The following is a 17,470-nucleotide window of genomic DNA, read 5'->3' on the forward strand; positions in this document are numbered from 1 at the left end:
TGTGTAGCACACCTGGAATTATGGTTTAAAACAAAGCTCTGTACAGTGATGCTCACTTAGCTTTTTCCTATTCTGTACATTAGATCTCAACTGTAATAGTAAGATAGGATATAGCTGATACAAGTACTTACATTTAAAGATTTATAATGAAAGCTATGTGGTTCTTTAACTTGGGAATTTATAAGGAAATTGAGAAGTTTTGTTGCAAATTGTTGGACCTATAATCTAGAGTGAGAACAGTATGTAATTTAATTTATATTAACTTTAAAAATATGTAAAATAACTCTAAATTCTATTCTAACAAAAACCATAATAAACTTATAAATAAATTAACATGATGTTCTTCAAGCTTTCTGTCCAAAAAATTATAAAAACAATACTAAACAAAAGATTAAACACAGAAACCAACAAAGAAACATAGATTAATTCACGCATGTTAAAATTTCTATTCATCGAAAGATGTTTCAAAGAAATTAAAGTAGAAAATACTTACAACTCACACAACACTTCATAAAAGTATAAAAAACAAAGAACTTCGACTTATCAACAAGAAGAAAATCAGCACCCCCAAAAGGGAAATAAATGGCAAAAGATTTGAACAAATATTACACATAGGAAGATCTAAAACCTAATAAAAATGAACAAAACGAGAATTTGTCAATACAGTTAGAGGGACGAGGGGAAGATGGCGGAAGAGTAAGGTGCGGAGATCACCTTCCTCCCCACAGATACACCAGAAATACATCTACACGTGGAACAACTCCTACAGAACACCTACTGAAGGCTGGCAGAAGACCTCAGACCTCCCAAAAGGCAAGAAACTCCCCACGTACCTAGGTAGGGCAAAAGAAAAAAGAATAAACAGAGACAAAAGAATAGGGACGGGACCTGCACCAGTGGGAGGGAGCTGTGAAGGAGGAAAGGTTTCCACACACTAGGAAGCCCCTTTGCGGGAGGAGACTGTGGGTGGCGGGAGGGAAGCTTCGGGGCTGCAGAGGAGAGCACAGCAACAGGGGTGCGGAGGGCAAAGCGGAGAGATTCCCATACGAAGGATCGAGGATTGGTGCCAACCGGCACTCACCAGCCCGAGAGGCTTGTCTGCTCACCAGCTGGGGCGGGCGAGGGCTGGGAGCTGAGGCTCCGGCTTTGGTCGGAGCGCAGGGAGAGGACTGGGGTTGGGAGCATGAACACAGCCTGCAGGGGGTTAGTGCACCACGGCTGGCCAGGAGGGAGTCCGGGGAAAAGTCTGGACCTGCCCAAGAGGCAAGAGACTTTTTCTTCCCTCTTTGTTTCCTGCTGCACGAGGAGAGGGGATTAAGAGCGCTGCTTAAAGGAGCTCCAGAGACGGGCGCGAGCCACGGCTAAAAGCGCGGACCCCAGAGACGGGCATGATACACTAAGGCTGCTGCTGCTGCCACCAAGAAGCCTGTGTTCGAGCACAGGTCACTATCCACACACCCCTTCCGGGGAGCATGTGGAGCCCGCCACTTCCAGGGTCCTGGGATCTAGGGACAACTTCCCCGGGAGAACGCAGCATGGCGCACCTCAGGCTGGCACAATGTCACGCTAGCCTCTGACGCCGCAGGCTCTCCCCGCACTCCGTACCCCTCCTTCCCCCCAGCCTGAGTGAGCCAGAGCCCCCGAATCAGCTGCTCCTTTAACCCCGTCCTGTCTGAACGAAGAACAGATGCCCTCCGGCGACCTACATGCAGAGGCGGGGCCAAATCCAAAGCTGAGCCCCGGGAGCTGTACGAACAAGGAAGAGAAAGAGAAATCTCTCCCAGCAGCCTCAGAAGCAGCGGATTAAAGCTCCACAATCAACTTGATGTACTCTGCATCTATGGAATATCTGAACAGACAAGGAATCATCCCAAATTGAGGAGGTGGACTTTGAGAGCAAGATTTATTATTTTTTCCCCTTTTCCTCTTTTTGTGAGTGTGTATGTGTATATTTCTGTGTGAGCTTTTGTCTGTATAGCTTTGCTTCCACCATTTGTCCTAGGGTTCTATCCATCCGTTTTTTTCTTTAAAAAATTTTTTTTCTTAATAATTATTTTTTATTTTAATAACTTCATTTTATTTTATCTTAATCTTATTTTATCTCCTTTCATCCTTCCTCCCTCCCTCCCTCCCTCCCTCCCTCTCTCTCTCTCTCTCTTTCTTTCTTTCTTTCTACTTTTTCTCCCTCTTATTCTGAGCCGTGTGGATGAAAGGCTCTTGGTGCTCCAGCCAGGAGTCAGTGCTGTGCCTCTGAGGCAGGAGAGCCAACTTCAGTACACGGGTCCACAAGAGACCTCCCAGTTCCACATAATATCAAATGGCAAAAATCTCCCAGACATCTCCATCTCAACACCAGCAACCAGCTTCACTCAATGACCAGCAAGCTACAGTGCTGGACACCCTATGCCAAACAACTAGCAAGACAGGAACACAACCCCACCCATTAGCAGAGAGGCTGCCTAAAATCATAATAAGTCCACAGACACCCCAAAACACACCACCAGACGTGGACCTGCCCACCAGAAAGACAAGATCCAGCCTCATCCACCAGAACACAGGCACTAGTCCCCTCCACCAGGAAGCCCACACAACCCACTGAATCAACCTTAGCCACTGGGACAGACACCAAAAACAACAGGAACTACGAACCTGCAGCCTGCGTATAGGAGACCCCAAACACACTAAGATAAGCAAAATGAGAAGACAGAAAAACACACAGCAGATGAAGGAGCAAGATAAAAACCCGCAAGGCTTCCCTGGTGGCGCACTGGTTGAGAGTCCGCCTGCCGATGCCAGGGGACATGGGTTCGTGCCCCGGTCCAGGAAGATCCTACATGCCACGGAGCGGCTAGGCCCGTGAGCCATGGCCGCTGAGCCTGCGCGTCTAAGCCTGTGCTCCGCGACAGGACAGGCCACAACAGTGAGAGGCCCACGTACAGCAAAAAAAAAAAAAAAAGATAAAAACCCACCAGACCTAACAAATGAAGAGGAAATAGGCAGTCTACCTGAAAAAGAATTCAGAATAATCATAGTAAAGATAATCCAAAATCTTGGAAATAGAATAGACAAAATGCAAGAAACATTTAACAAGGACCTAGAAGAACTAAAGATGAAACGAGCAATGATGAACAACACATTAAATGAAATTAAAAATACTTTAGATGGGATCAATAGCAGAATAACTGAGGAAAAAGAACAGATAAGTAACCTGGAAGATAAAATAGTGGAAATAACTACTGCAGAGCAGAATAAACAAAAAAGACTGAAAAGAACTGAGGACAGTCTCAGAGACCTCTGAGACAACATTAAACGCACCAACATTCGAATTATAGGGGTTCCAAAAGAAGAAGAGAAAAAGAAAGGGACTGAGAAAATATTTGAAGAGATTATAGTTGAACACTTCCCTAATATGGGAAAGGAAATAGTTAATCAAGTCCAGGAAGCACAGAGAGTCCCATACAGGATAAATCCAAGGAGAAATACACCAAGACACATATTAATCGAACTGTCAAAAATTAAATACAAAGAAAGAAAACATATTAAAAGCAGCAAGGGAAAAACAACAAATAACACACAAGGGAATCCCCATAAGGTTAACAGCTGATCTTTCAGCAGAAACTCTGCAAGCCAGAAGGGAGTGGCAGGACATATTTAAAATGATGAAGGAGAAAAACCTGCAACCAAGATTACTCTACCCAGCAAGGATCTCAATCAGATTTGATGGAGAAATTAAAACCTTTACAGACAAGCAAAAGCTGAGAGAGTTCAGCACAACCAAACCAGCGTTACATCAAATGCTAAAGGAACTTCTCTAGGCAAGAAACACAAGAGAAGGAACAGACCTACAATAATGAACCCAAAACAATTAAGAAAATGGGAATAGGAACATACATATTGATAATTACCTTACATGTAAATGGACTAAATGCTCCCAACAAAAGACACAGATTGGCTGAATGGATACAAAAACAAGACCCATATATATGCTGTCTACAAGAGACCCACTTCAGACGTAGAGACACATACAGACTGAAAGTAAGAGGATGGAAAAAGATATTCCATGCAAATGGAAACCAAAAGAAAGCTGGAGTAGCAATTCTCATATCAGACAAAATAGACTTTAAAGACTATTAGAAGAGACAAAGAAGGACACTACATAATGATCAAGGGACTGATCCAAGAAGAAGATATAACAATTGTAAATATTTATGCACCCAACATAGGAGCACCTCAATACATAAGGCAAATACTAACAGCCATAAAAGGGGAAATCGACAGTAACACATTCATAGTAGGGGACTTTAACACCCCACTTTCACCAATGGACAGATCAACCACAATGAAAATAAATAAGGAAACACAAGCTTTAAATGATACATTAAACAAGATGGACTTAATTGATATTTATAGGACATTCCATCCAAAAACAACAGAATACACATTTTTCTCAAGTGCTCATGGAACATTCTCCAGGATAGATCATATCTTGGGTCACAAATCAAGCCTTGGTAAATTTAAGAAAATTGAAATTGTATCAAGTATCGTTTCCGACCACAACGCTATGAGACTAGGTATCAATTACAGGAAAAGATCTGTAAAAAATACAAACACATGGAGGCTAACCAATACACTGCTTAATAACGAAGTGATCACTGAGGAAATCAAAGAGGAAATCAAAAAATACCTAGAAACAAATGACAATGGAGACACGACGACCCAAAACCTATGGAATGGATCAAAATCAGTTCTAAGAGGGAAGTTTACAGCAATACAATCCTACCTTAAGAAACACGAAACATCTCAAATAAACAAACTAACCTTGCACCTAAAGCAATTAGAGAAAAACGAACCAAAAAACCCCCAAAGTTAGCAGAAGGAAAGAAATCATAAAAATCAGATCAGAAAGAAATGAAAAAGAAATGAAGGAAATGATAGCAAAGATCAATAAAACTAAAAGCTGGTTCTTTGAGAAGATAAACAAAATTGATAAGCCATTAGCCACACTCATCAAGAAAAAAAGGGAGAAGACTCAAATCAATAGAATTAGAAATGAAAAAGGAGAAGTAACAATCGACACTGCAGAAATACAAAAGATCTTGAGAGATTACTACAAGCAACTCTATGGCAATAAAATGGACAACCTGGAAGAAATGGACAAATTCTTAGAAATGCACAACCTGCCAAGACTGAATCAGGAAGAAATAGAAAATATGAACAGACCAATCACAAGCACTGAAATTGAAACTGTGATTAAAAATCTTCCAACAAACAAAAGCCCAGGACCAGATGGCTTCACAGGCGAATTCTATCAAACATTTAGAGAAGAGCTAACACCTATCCCTCTCAAACTCTTCCAAAATATAGCAGAGGGAGGAACACTCCCAAACTCATTCTACAAGGCCACCATCACCTTGATACCAAAACCAGACAAGGATTTCACAAAGAAAGAAAACTACAGGCCAATATCACTGATGAACATAGATGCAAAAATCCTCAACAAAATACTAGCAAACAGAATCCAACAGCACATTAAAAGGATCATACACCATGATCAAGTGGGGTTTATTCCAGGAAGGCAAGGATTCTTCAATATACAAAAATCAATCAACGTGATACACCATATTAACAAACTGAAGGAGAAAAACCATATGATCATCTCAATAGATGCAGAGAAAGCTTTCAACAAAATTCAACACCCATTTATGATAAAAACCCTGCAGAAAGTAGGCATAGAGGGAACTTTCCTCAACATACTAAAGGCCATATATGACAAACCCACAGCAAACATCGTCCTCAATGGTGAAAAACTGAAAGCATTTCCACTAAGATCAGGAAAAAGACACGGTTGTCCACTCTCACCACTCTTATTCAACATAGTTTTGGAAGTTTTAGCCACAGCAATCAGAGAAGAAAAGGAAATAAAAGGAATCCAAATCAGAAAAGAAGAAGTAAAGCTGTCACTGTTTGCAGATGACATGATACTATACATAGAGAATCCTAAAGGTGCTATCAGAAAACTACTAGAGCTAATCAATGAATTTGGTAAAGTAGCAGAATACAAAATTAATGCACAGAAATCTCTGGCATTCCTATACACTAATGATGAAAAATCTGAAAGTGAAATCAAGAAAACACTCCCATTTACCATGCAACAAAAAGAATAAAATACCTAGGAATAAACCTACCTAAGGAGACAAAAGACCTGTATGCAGAAAATTATAAGACACTGATGAAAGAAATTAAAGATGATACAAATAGATGGAGAGATATACCATGTTCTTGGATTGGAAGAATCAACATTGTGAAAATGACTCTACTACGCAAAGCAATGTACAGATTCAACGCAATCCCTATCAAACTACCACTGGCATTTTTCACAGAACTAGAGCAAAAAATTTCACAATTTGTATGGAAACAAAAAAGACCACGAATAGCCAAAGCAATCTTGAGAACAAAAAACGGAGCTGGAGGAATCAGTCTCCCTGACTTCAGACTATACTACAAAGCTACAGTAATCAAGACAGTATGGTACTGGCACAAAAACAGAAAGATAGATCAATGGAACAGGATAGAAAGCCCAGAGATAAACCCATGTACATATGGTCACCTTATCTTTGATAAAGGAGGCAGGAATGTACAGTGGAGAAAGGACAGCCTCATCAATAAGTGGTGCTGGGAAAATTGGACAGGTACATGTAAAAGTATGAGATTAGATCACTCCCTAACACCATACACAAAAATAAGCTCAAAATGGATTAAAGACCTAAATGTAAGGCCAGAAACTATCAAACTCTTAGAGGAAAACATAGGCAGAACACTGTATGACATAAATCACAGCAAGATCCTTTTTGACCCACCTCCTAGAGAAATGGAACTAAAAACAAAAATAAACAAATGGGACCTAATGAGATTTCAAAGCTTTTGCACAGCAAAGGAAACCATAAACAAGACGAAAAGACAACCCTCAGAATGCGAGAAAATATTTGCAAATGAAGCAACTGACAAAGGATTAATCTCCAAAATTTATAAGCAGCTCATACAGCTGAATAACAAAAAAACAAACAACCCAATCCAAAAATCGACAGAAGACCTAAATAGACATTTCTCCAAAGAAGATATACAGACTGCCAACAAACACATGAAAGAATGCTCAACATCATTAATTATTAGAGAAATGCAAATCAAAACTACAATGAGATATCATCTCACTCAGTCAGAATGGCCATCATCAAAAAATCTAGAAACAATAAATGCTGGAGAGGGTGTGGAGCAAAGTGAACACTCTTGCACTGCTGGTGGGAATGTGAATTGGTACAGCCGCTATGGAGAACAGTATGGAGGCTCTTTAAAAAACTACAAATAGAACTACTATATGACCCAGCAATCCCACTACTGAGCATATACCCTGAGAAAACCATAATTCAAAAAGAGTCTTGTACCAAAATGTTCATTGCAGCTCTATTTACAATAGCCCGGAGATGGAAACAACCTAAGTGTCCATCATCGGATGAATGGATAAAGAAGATGTGGCACATATATACAATGGAATATTACTCAGCCATAAAAAGAAACGAAATTGAGCTATTTGTAATGAGGTGGATGGACCTAGAGCCTGTCATTCAGAATGAAGTTAGTCAGAAAGAGAATGACAAATACCATATGCTAACACATATATATGGAATTTAAGAAAAAAAAATGTCATGAAGAACCTAGGGGTAAGACAGGAATAAAGACACAGACCTACTGGACTTGAGGATATGGGGAGGGGGAAGGGTAAGCTGTGACAAAGTGAGAGAGTGGCATGGACATATGTACACTACCAAATGTAAAATAGATAGCTAGTGGGAAGCAGCCGCATAGCACAGGGAGATCAGCTCGGTGCTTTGTGACCACCTAGAGGGGTGGGATAGGGAGGGTGGGAGGGAGGGAGACGCAAGAGGGAAGAGATATGGGAACATATGTATATGTATAACTGATTCACTTTGTTATAAAGCAGAAACTAACAGACCATTGTAAAGCAATTATACTCCAATAAAGATGTAAGAACAAAAAAATGGACGAAACATCAGCAGTAATTTCACAGAAGAGGGAACACACAGGCAATAGACATATGAAGAAAGTTCCAATGTCATCTAGAGGAATGCAAATCAAGACCACAAGCGGTAGGGGCATGCTAGTTTAAACCTCAGAAGTTCCCCGGGTGAAATTTGAAACTGGCTCCATGCATGGAGGGCAAGAGGAGACCAAAGAAAGAGGCAGGCCACTCCAGATTCATAGCTGGTGGCTTTAATAAACAAGGGAACTCACATTTGAGGTTTGTCTCTGGTAGTCGCAAGACGAGTAGATCTCGGCACTGCCCTGCAGAATGTTAAGGGTTTATATAGAGGCTTTAACTGGGTTAGGTTTTGTATTCAGTCCAGATGGTCTCAAAAACACATTGCTCTTGCAGGACTGTGTCTTTGAGATGGCTCTGGTGCAGGGAAGGCAGGCAGAATGCACCTTCCAAGGACAGGGAAGGGGGTAAGGAGCCTCCAATTGCCCAGGTCCAGCTTGAGGGTCAACAACAGTCACATCCTCTCTACGACCTCCTCCAGCTCTCCACCCCTCCTGCTGGCTCTTACAGTTTTACATGCAACCATTTTTCTACAATGTGCCCTGAGTGGTCAACAAGAAATTTCATTAGCATGGCTCATTTGCGGCTATCTGGCTACATTAGAGGCAAATACCACAGCAACAATATGGGCACGTGCAAGAGAAAACACAAATTAAGGTAACAATTCACAAAGTAAGAAACAATTTTTTCCATTAAAAGCTCCATGATCCAAACCACTGATTTATTAAGCTCCCTAGGTGGGGGTTACTCAGGGTGTTCACTTGTATCCCCGTGTGCTTTAGTAAAAATGCTGCATGGTGTGAACACACACATTCTACCTGGGTAATGGCACAGGTGCCTCCTTGGGAGGCAGTAATATTGTCCAAGACCACCCTATTTCAGAGGACAGCTTTCCTCGTTAGAGACATTTTAGTGTTCAGCAAGGACAGGTTCTGTCGGCTATCATAAGGCTTGCTGGGTGAATTTAATAAGGGCTTTTATGTGAGCTATACCATCCTCCAGGCCAATGAAAGGAACAAAGATGGCAGCCAGATGATCGTACCAATGGAAAACAGAATGCACCCTTCTGGCCTTGAGGAGAAAAAGGTTGGCAACTTTTGCTGCTGTGGGATAGATTTTCTCCTGCGCCCAGGGAAAACCCAGGGTACGGTGGCCGAACCACCTAGATGGAAGCCATGGTCAAAGATTCATGCCACAGAACCACTGGGTTTCATTTGGGTCTCCCCAATAAATACCTGTATGGTGTGACCATTCTGTACCAAACTAGTCACTATCTTTTGATGTAATAGAATGCGCAGTTCTGGTGATATCTATCTTATATCCCTGGTACAGTAAGGCAGGTTCTGTTTAAAATGCTTTTTCTGGTCCCAGTGTAGGGGTGAATGGGTGCTCACAGGTCCAAAAGCCGAGGTGAGTACATCCTAAATCTAAGTGTAGCCACCCATGGCTCTGATGATGGTATTCATAGGACCCTTCTGGTCAGCAATTTGATAGGCTGTGTAGTTTGATTGACATAAAAAGAATACCCATTGATAGTGTGTGCCACAGGCCAGGTTTTTGGATCAATATCGCTAATGTCAGAAGAATTAAGAGTAATAACTCTAGTTTGTTCTTCCTTTATGTACTGCTTTAGTGCTTTCCAATTCCCTCCGTGCAGTGGTGACACCAGCCATGTCAACCCCAAGAAGGTAGAGGAGGGCAGTTGCCCACAGTCCAACTTTCAGTGCAAAGGGAAATGGCCAGGGCTCATGAATGATCACCAGCCAAAATGTTCTGAGTTCAGCCCATTGGCTGCTTTGTTTTGTTCCTGTTTCCATCCAGATAGTCTCAGTGTTGGGCTGAATAGCAAGTGCAGTCCATGTGGGTGGGTTGCCCCTACTAGACCCCTCTGTTTACTGGGCATCAGCAGCAATTTCCACTATTCCCTCTCTACAGCCTACAGGGGCTGCCACAGGACTAGGGACAGAGGCATCTGGAAAACCTACATGTTCTATAGGACCTAGTTGTACCTGCATTTCTATAGACAGTGGGCTGGAGGACAGGTTAGTCCTCTCCTGCAAACAGGCATGCCTCTTAGTCAAAGTGGGAGTTTGAACTATGGCAGAGGTAGGTCAGTGGAATATATTCGCAATCCAACCTTGACAGCAACAGAAGTTCTTACCATGATACACTGTTCTTTCATGAGAGGCTCTACTGGAAGAGTGCTGTGTATGCTGCTAGGAGCCACTGTTCTATGGGCTATACCAGGTTTCTGCCCCCTTCCAGAGTTGGGACCAAAATCCCAGGGCTACTCTCTCCTTCTGTTGTCTCTGCTACAGTTCCCAACGCATACCTTCTGGAGTCACAGACACATCTAGCAAATGGTAGCCCTGCTTGGGAGATGCCTAGAGCTTTAATCTCCTTAGTATGTTTGCCCTCTCAAAGGTGGCTCGTTGTTCTGATCTCCAGGCTCACACATGTCCTTTCTTTACCAGGCAGTATAAGGAATGGAAACACTGTGCCAGGTAGAGAATATAAGTCCTCCAAACCCCCAAAATTCCTATAAAAGCTTGCACCTTTTTCATGTTCTTACAGATTAGCTAGGCTTGCACCTTGTCGATAATAGCTCTGGGACAATTCACATCTTACCTGATCATATGACTCCCGGAAACTTTACATTGGTGACTGCACCTTCAGTTTTCTGTGTATTCACCTCCCATACACTTGCTCACAGGTGTTCCAGCAAAATCTGCAGAGTGTGAAGTCAGCAGAGGCAAGGCTTCATATGTCGACATTATATCATCAAAGCAATGGGTTCATTTTACAGATGTGGGGAAGAATAACAGGGACAGATCTCCAGGCACCATCCCATGACATTTTGTGGGGCTGTACAGGTAGCCTCAGGGAAGAATTTGAAAAGTCCATTATCGTGCCTTCCATGTGAAAGCAAACTGAACTTGTGACTCAGCAGCCAAGGTATTCTGAAGAAAAGTATTTGCTAAGTCCAGAACAGCATGGTCCACTCCTAGGACTGTGGCCAAATTATCTAAGATGGTGCCAAGTTTGGGCACAGCTGCATGAATGGGGGGCGTAACTTTGATCAATTCTCAGTAATCCGCCATCATCTGCCATGAGCTATCTGCCTTTTTTTACCGACCATAATGGGCTGTTGAAAGTGCTATGGACATGGTGTAGAATACCCACTCAGTGCAGTTCTTGGATAGTTTCTCCTATTTCCTTGACAATTACCACTCTTCGTTAGGGGGAAGTGTAGGCTTACTGATTCCCAGTTGGCATTTCCCCTCAGCAGTACTGGTTTGATTACTCTAACCTGGAGGCAGAATTCACCGATAGAGGTTTGCGGAGTTTGGCCTTGCAGGATGTCCGTGCCCAATATGTTCTCTGGTATTGGAGAGATAAAATCCTCATATTCTTGTGGGGGAGAACATCCAATTTGCAGTGTCAAAGGGACCTTTCTGACCATAACCAACTGCCCTTGGAAACCATCGATGGCGCTGAAAGGCCCAGAAAATTCCTGAAGTTTACCAGGTATTAGAGTATATTCAGCTCAAGTATCAATCAGAGCTGTCACCTTTTGTTTATTTCTGGGGTACCAGTGAATAGTGAGCTCAACATGTGGCCTCCAATTGCCCCCAACGGCCCTCACTTGGAGGCCATCTTGGCTTATATCCTACACCCGGGGAGTGGGAGGTACCCACCCCGAATAGGACTGTATCCCTGAGGCCTCTGCTGTAGCAGTAGGTACATCAGGGATGGTAGGGCAGGTGGGGCAGGTCTGAACTCTTGTTCAGCTTTCAAGGCTTTCCACAGGCCAGCTAACACAGTGTTAGGTTGCCCGTCTATCTTTTCAGGTGTGATCCCTGCAGCAATGAGGTCAAACCACATTTGCTTCTGGGTTGCTCGTACCAGACCGTTTACAGCCAATTGGGTTAGCCTGTTGTCTTCTTGAGCTCCCTCTCTGTCTTAGGTCTTTCCCACATCCTGTACCTATTCCTGGGATTTGTCAGTATCCCCCAGATCAGCAGTAGCCTGCCCAACATCAAAAACATCTCCTGTTATGACTGGGCTCAGCATGGGTATCAGTGCCGCATACCAGGTACCGAAGGCATACTGGAGTATCTTGGCTTTCATTCCTGCAGTGAATGTAGCCCAATCAGGGTCTTCAAAGACAGGGGCGTAGATGGGCTACCTCATTTCCCACTCCCTAAGAATTTGTTGTACCTCCTTTAAATATATCCAGGGCCTCATATGTCCAGAGAGACCCCCTTACTGGGTCAAGCTTCCCTGTAGGATAGAATAATCCAATCTATAAGGGAGTGAGTGCCTTGACCTCCCCATTGTCCCTCACCCCTGAGCACCCCTGAGCTGGAGAGAAGGCTGTGTGGTGATATTGCTCTTTTTTCTGCCCCCTGCCCAGTCAGAGAAATGCCATTGCCCCCTCTCCCCTGCCCCTCAATCCTGTAACCATACTAACCATTCCTGGATATTTTCCTGGCCTTTTGTTGGAACTTGATAATTATATCAATAAGCTCAGTGAGCATATATTCTCTCATCAGGTATGTTTCCTGAATTGGGGGCTGCCTTACTGGCTGGGATTGTTGTTGCTGTGTTTTTGCTTTCCTTTGAATTACGGGTCCAATGACATGGGGTGTATCATCAGTTTCACTGTCAATCACCATAAAATCCACCTTTGTTTTCCTCACTTTCCCAGGGAGTCCACCACTTACTGTCCCAATCGGGCTTTGTCACAGGTGCTCAGACCTTAATCCATGGCAGCTTGAGCCCTCCTGGCCTTGCAAAACAGCATGCTGAAGTCTCCAACTTAATCATCCTTCTCTCCCACTTTGTCTGCCAGCCCCGAAGCGAGCAGGGCAGTGGACAGTGCACATCCTTCTCTAACCTCAGTTCTTCTTCCAACTTTCTAACTCAAGCTTCAGCCTCTGGTTGGTCATCAGTGTCAAGCTGTACTGCCCACCCTAGAGGCCAGCCCACTGCGCAGCGGTTCATTTCTCTCCTTTGCAGCACTGTGTTATGCTCAGTTCTTCAAACAAGTGCATTAAACCAGTGGGCATTTTCAGGGCATCGCCGTACTCATGTAGTGGTCCACAAGCATCTAACATATGAGCAACCCCTCTTGACATGAAGGATGATGGCCAACCCTGGGATTCCCCCATGGATGCCTCTTTTCCAAGATCCATTTCTTCAGTCTCCTGCCCAGTTCAACAACGGTTGGTTTTGCACCTACTTGGTAGGTGGCAATTTTAATAAGTAAGGGAACTTACAGGAGAACTTGTCTTGGGCATCACAAGACAAGTAGATCTCTGCACCCACCTGCCAGAATCTTAGGAGTTTATATAGAGGCCTTAACTGGGTTCAGTCACATATTCACTCCAGATGGTCTCAACACCTTACTCTCTCAAGGCTATGTCCTCAAAACAGCTCCAGCTATGGGAATTGTAGGCAGAACATACATTCCAAGGACAGGGGAGGGGGTGAGAAGCCTCCAATTGCCCAAGTCCAGCTCATGGGTCCACCAGCGATCATATCCTCTTCATGACCTCCTCCAACAGGTATCAATTTTCACCGTTTGGCAAGATTATTAAGCCTGTCAATACCAAATGTTGGACAATTAGGATAAATAGGATCTGTTGTATGTGTCTTATAAGAGTATAAATTAGCTCAACCACTTTGGAAAACAATCCAGTTAAATCCTGTAAAGATAAATTTTTGCTTAACTTATGACCTGGCAAATTTACTACTAAGAATATGCAGAAGGAACTCTTGTACATATTCATGAGGATTCAAATACTATGCATTTTATCAGCACTGTTTTTGATAGGAAACTCTTAGCAAAACTTTGAAAAATATATAAATTATGGAATATAAAAATTATGGAATATTTACAAAACAGAATGTTATATAGCAATAAAAGTGAATAAATCAACAAGCTAAAACCAAAAATTTATATGTAAATGCAAATAACTTAGAACTGGAAAAACAACTTTGAAAAAGAAGAGAATAGCTGGAGGACACACACTATCTAACTTCAAGACTTACTAGCAAGCTACAGTAATCAAGACAATGTGATACTGGTATCCAGAGAGACAAAATGGATCACTGCAACAGAAAAGAGAGACCAGAAATAGACCCACACATACATGGTCAAAGGATTTTTAACAAAGGTACAAAGACAATTTAGTGGAGAAATAATAGTCTTTTCAATAAATTATGTCAAAACAATTGGATGTCCATACATTAAAAAAATGAACTTCAAAAGTCAGAAAGAGAAAGACAAATACCATATGATATCACTTATATGTGGAATCTAAACTGTGACACAAATGAACTTATTTACAAAACAGAAATAGACTCACAGACACAGAAATCAAACTATGGCTATCAAAGGGGAAAGAGGGTGGGGGAGGGATAAAGTAGGGGTTTGGGATAAGCAGATACAAACTACTCTATATAAAATAGATAAACAACAAGGTCCTACTGTATAGCATAGGAAACTATATTCAATATCCTGTCATAAACCATAATGGAAAATAATATGAAAAAGAATATGTAGATATATGTATAACTGAATTACTTTGCTATACACTAGAAACTAACACAACATTGTAAATCAACTGTACTTCAACTTTAAAAAATAACTTCAATCTGCATCTCACCATGTACAAAAATTAACTCAAAATAGACTGTAAACCAGTGTAAAATCTAAAATTGTAAAAATTTTAGAAGAAAACACAGAAGACTATGGGTTAGGCAGAGACATCTTTTTTTTAGATATAATACCAAATGTTCAATCCATAAAAGAAAAAACTGATAAATTGGACTTTATTAAACTTCAGAATGTCTGCTCTTCAGAAGGTACTTTAAGACAATGAAAACATAATCGCAGACAAGGAGAAAATATTTGCAACTCATGCATCTGCAAAAGGACTCAAAATATAATAGAATATGTATAACAACTCTCAAAAGTTAATAAGAGGGGCTTCCCTGGTGGTGCAGTGGTTGAGAGTCCGCCTGCCAATGCAGGGGACACGGGTTCATGCCCCGGCCTGGGAAGATCCCACATGCCGCGGAGGGGCTGGGCCCGTGAGCCATGGCTGCTGAGCCTGCGCGTCCGGAGCCTGTGCTCCGCAACGGGAGAGGCCACAGCAGTGAGAGGCCCGCATACCGCAAAAAAAAAAAAAAGTTAATAAGAAAACAAACAATTCAATAAAATATGTGCAAAAAATTTAAACAGACATTTCACCAAAGAAGACAATGATGGCAAGTAAGCACAGGAAAAGATACTCAACATCACTAGTATTAGAGAAATGCAATTAAAACCACAGTAGATACCACTACAGATTTATTTAAATGGCTAATATTAAAAAGACTGGCTATACCAAGTGTAGGAGAAAAGATGAAAAAGACTGGCTAATCCCAACTAGAACTCTCATACACTGCTGGTAGGAATGTAAAATGGTACATACTATACTTTGGAGAACAGTTTAACAACTTCTTGAAAAGTTAAACGTACATTTACCATATGACCTAGCTATTTCACTCTAAGATATTTATTTAACCAAAAGAAAGGAAAGCACATGTCCCTATAGAGATTTTTACATGAATATTTATAGTAACCAAAACTGAAAACAATTCAAATCTCTATCAACAAGTTAATAGACACATTGTGATACAGCCATACAATGGAATGCTACTTGATAATACTAAGGAATGAACTATTTATACATACAACAACATACATGAATCTCAAAATAATCATGCTGAGTGAAAGAAGCTTGACAGAAAAAAGTACATGCTGTATTATTTAATTTACAAAATTTTCTAGAAAATACAGTGACAGTGATAGTGATAGTTTCTATCTATCTAAGTTTTCAGGTTGTATACTTGAGTATGTCCAGTTTATTGTATATCAATTTTATCTCAAAATTATTAAAATAAAAGCTATGCATGGGCCAATAATAATAGTGTGTTATGAAACAAATACCAAGATTAATTTACTTTTGTACAATTGATACCCAAAAGGAGAGAGGGAAAGTAAGAAGGAAAGAGAAAAGGAAGAATAGAAGACGGGAAGAAGGGAGGGAAGGAAGGTAGGAAACATATCTTTGAAAATTAGGTAGAAACAACCCAAATACAACATGGATAAATCTCAAATGTTTATGCTAAGTGAAAGACGTCGGTTTCCAAAGGGTTCATACTGTAGGGTTCCATTTATATGACATTCTGGAAAAGGCAAAACTACAGAGACAAAAAAACATACCAGTGGTTCTCAGGAGCTGGAGGAATTGACTACAAAAAGGCACAAGGGAATTTTGGGGGATTCTATATCTTGCCTGTGGTGGTTGTTACACAAATGTAGGTGTTCGTCAAAACTCATAGAACTATGCACTTAAAAGAGTGAACTGATTACATATGAATTATATTCCAGTAAATCTGACTGAAAAGAAAAATTGGAAACTGACAACTCTTAAGTTAACTTTGGGCTGAAGTTATTTTTTTCTGCCTATATTGAGTCTTTTTAAAAATGAAATTGACAACAGAAAAAGAACATTCCATATTATCTGCCCAACCCCTGGAGACATCTGAGTTTAAACCCCTGCTTTAAACCCATTTCAACTAACACCTTAATAGCATGATCTATTACCTAGCCATGAATAAATCTCTCTGTAGGAATAGAACAGGCAATGTGTGGGATGGTTAGAGATACAGGGAGACGGGGACTGCTGGGATCCTATAGTTAGTACATAGATCATAAGAATCTGGAGGAGAGGAACTGCAACTTAGGACTGATGAATAGGAAATTACAGCTAAGTGTTTGATCTGAAGGCGACAAAAATATAGCCACAATTTGTGTGCTATTTTATCTATCTGATGAGGGTCTTAATCATCAAAATCTAAAAGCAGGAATATTAGAATCTAAAAATTAGTTTATTTTTATATTAAATAACAAGCATAGTGCCTCATACATAATGAGTGGCCCGTAATTGTCAGTTGGAAGGAAAATGGAGACTGAAAGATGAAAGGGCTAACTGCATGGTACAATATCTATGCAGTTGCACGGGATCTCACGAATAGAAGGGCCCCATTCTTGACTTAACGTTCTGCTGTTGCCACCTTGAAATTCCTAATAATTTTTTAACATGAGGCTCTACATTTTCAATTTGCACTAAGCCTCATGAATTGTGCAGCCAGAACTAAATCCAGGAGATTCTGGAGCCATCACTGAACTTTCTCTAATAGAGGACAGTGCAGAAGACTGTCTTTGACATGGTACATCCATTTGACATTGTCATAAAGATGTAAGACACATAGTAAAGCACAATTTCAAGTTATAAGACC

General features: G+C 41.3%; 1 protein-coding gene across 1 annotated transcript in view; it reads right to left on the reverse strand.

Moving 5' to 3' along the window:
• Window positions 1-11,207, reverse strand: part of TMC1 (transmembrane channel like 1) — a 140,486-nt gene extending 129,279 nt beyond the window's left edge. Inside the window, exon 1 of the mRNA XM_060153430.1 lies at window positions 10,742-11,207. The gene's annotated coding sequence lies outside the window, so the exon portion shown is untranslated. The remainder of the gene's footprint in view (window positions 1-10,741) is intronic.
• Between the last annotated feature and the right edge of the window lie 6,263 nt (window positions 11,208-17,470).

This window comes from Lagenorhynchus albirostris, chromosome 7, assembly GCF_949774975.1.
Source record: "Lagenorhynchus albirostris chromosome 7, mLagAlb1.1, whole genome shotgun sequence".
Lineage (NCBI taxonomy): Eukaryota > Metazoa > Chordata > Mammalia > Artiodactyla > Delphinidae > Lagenorhynchus > Lagenorhynchus albirostris.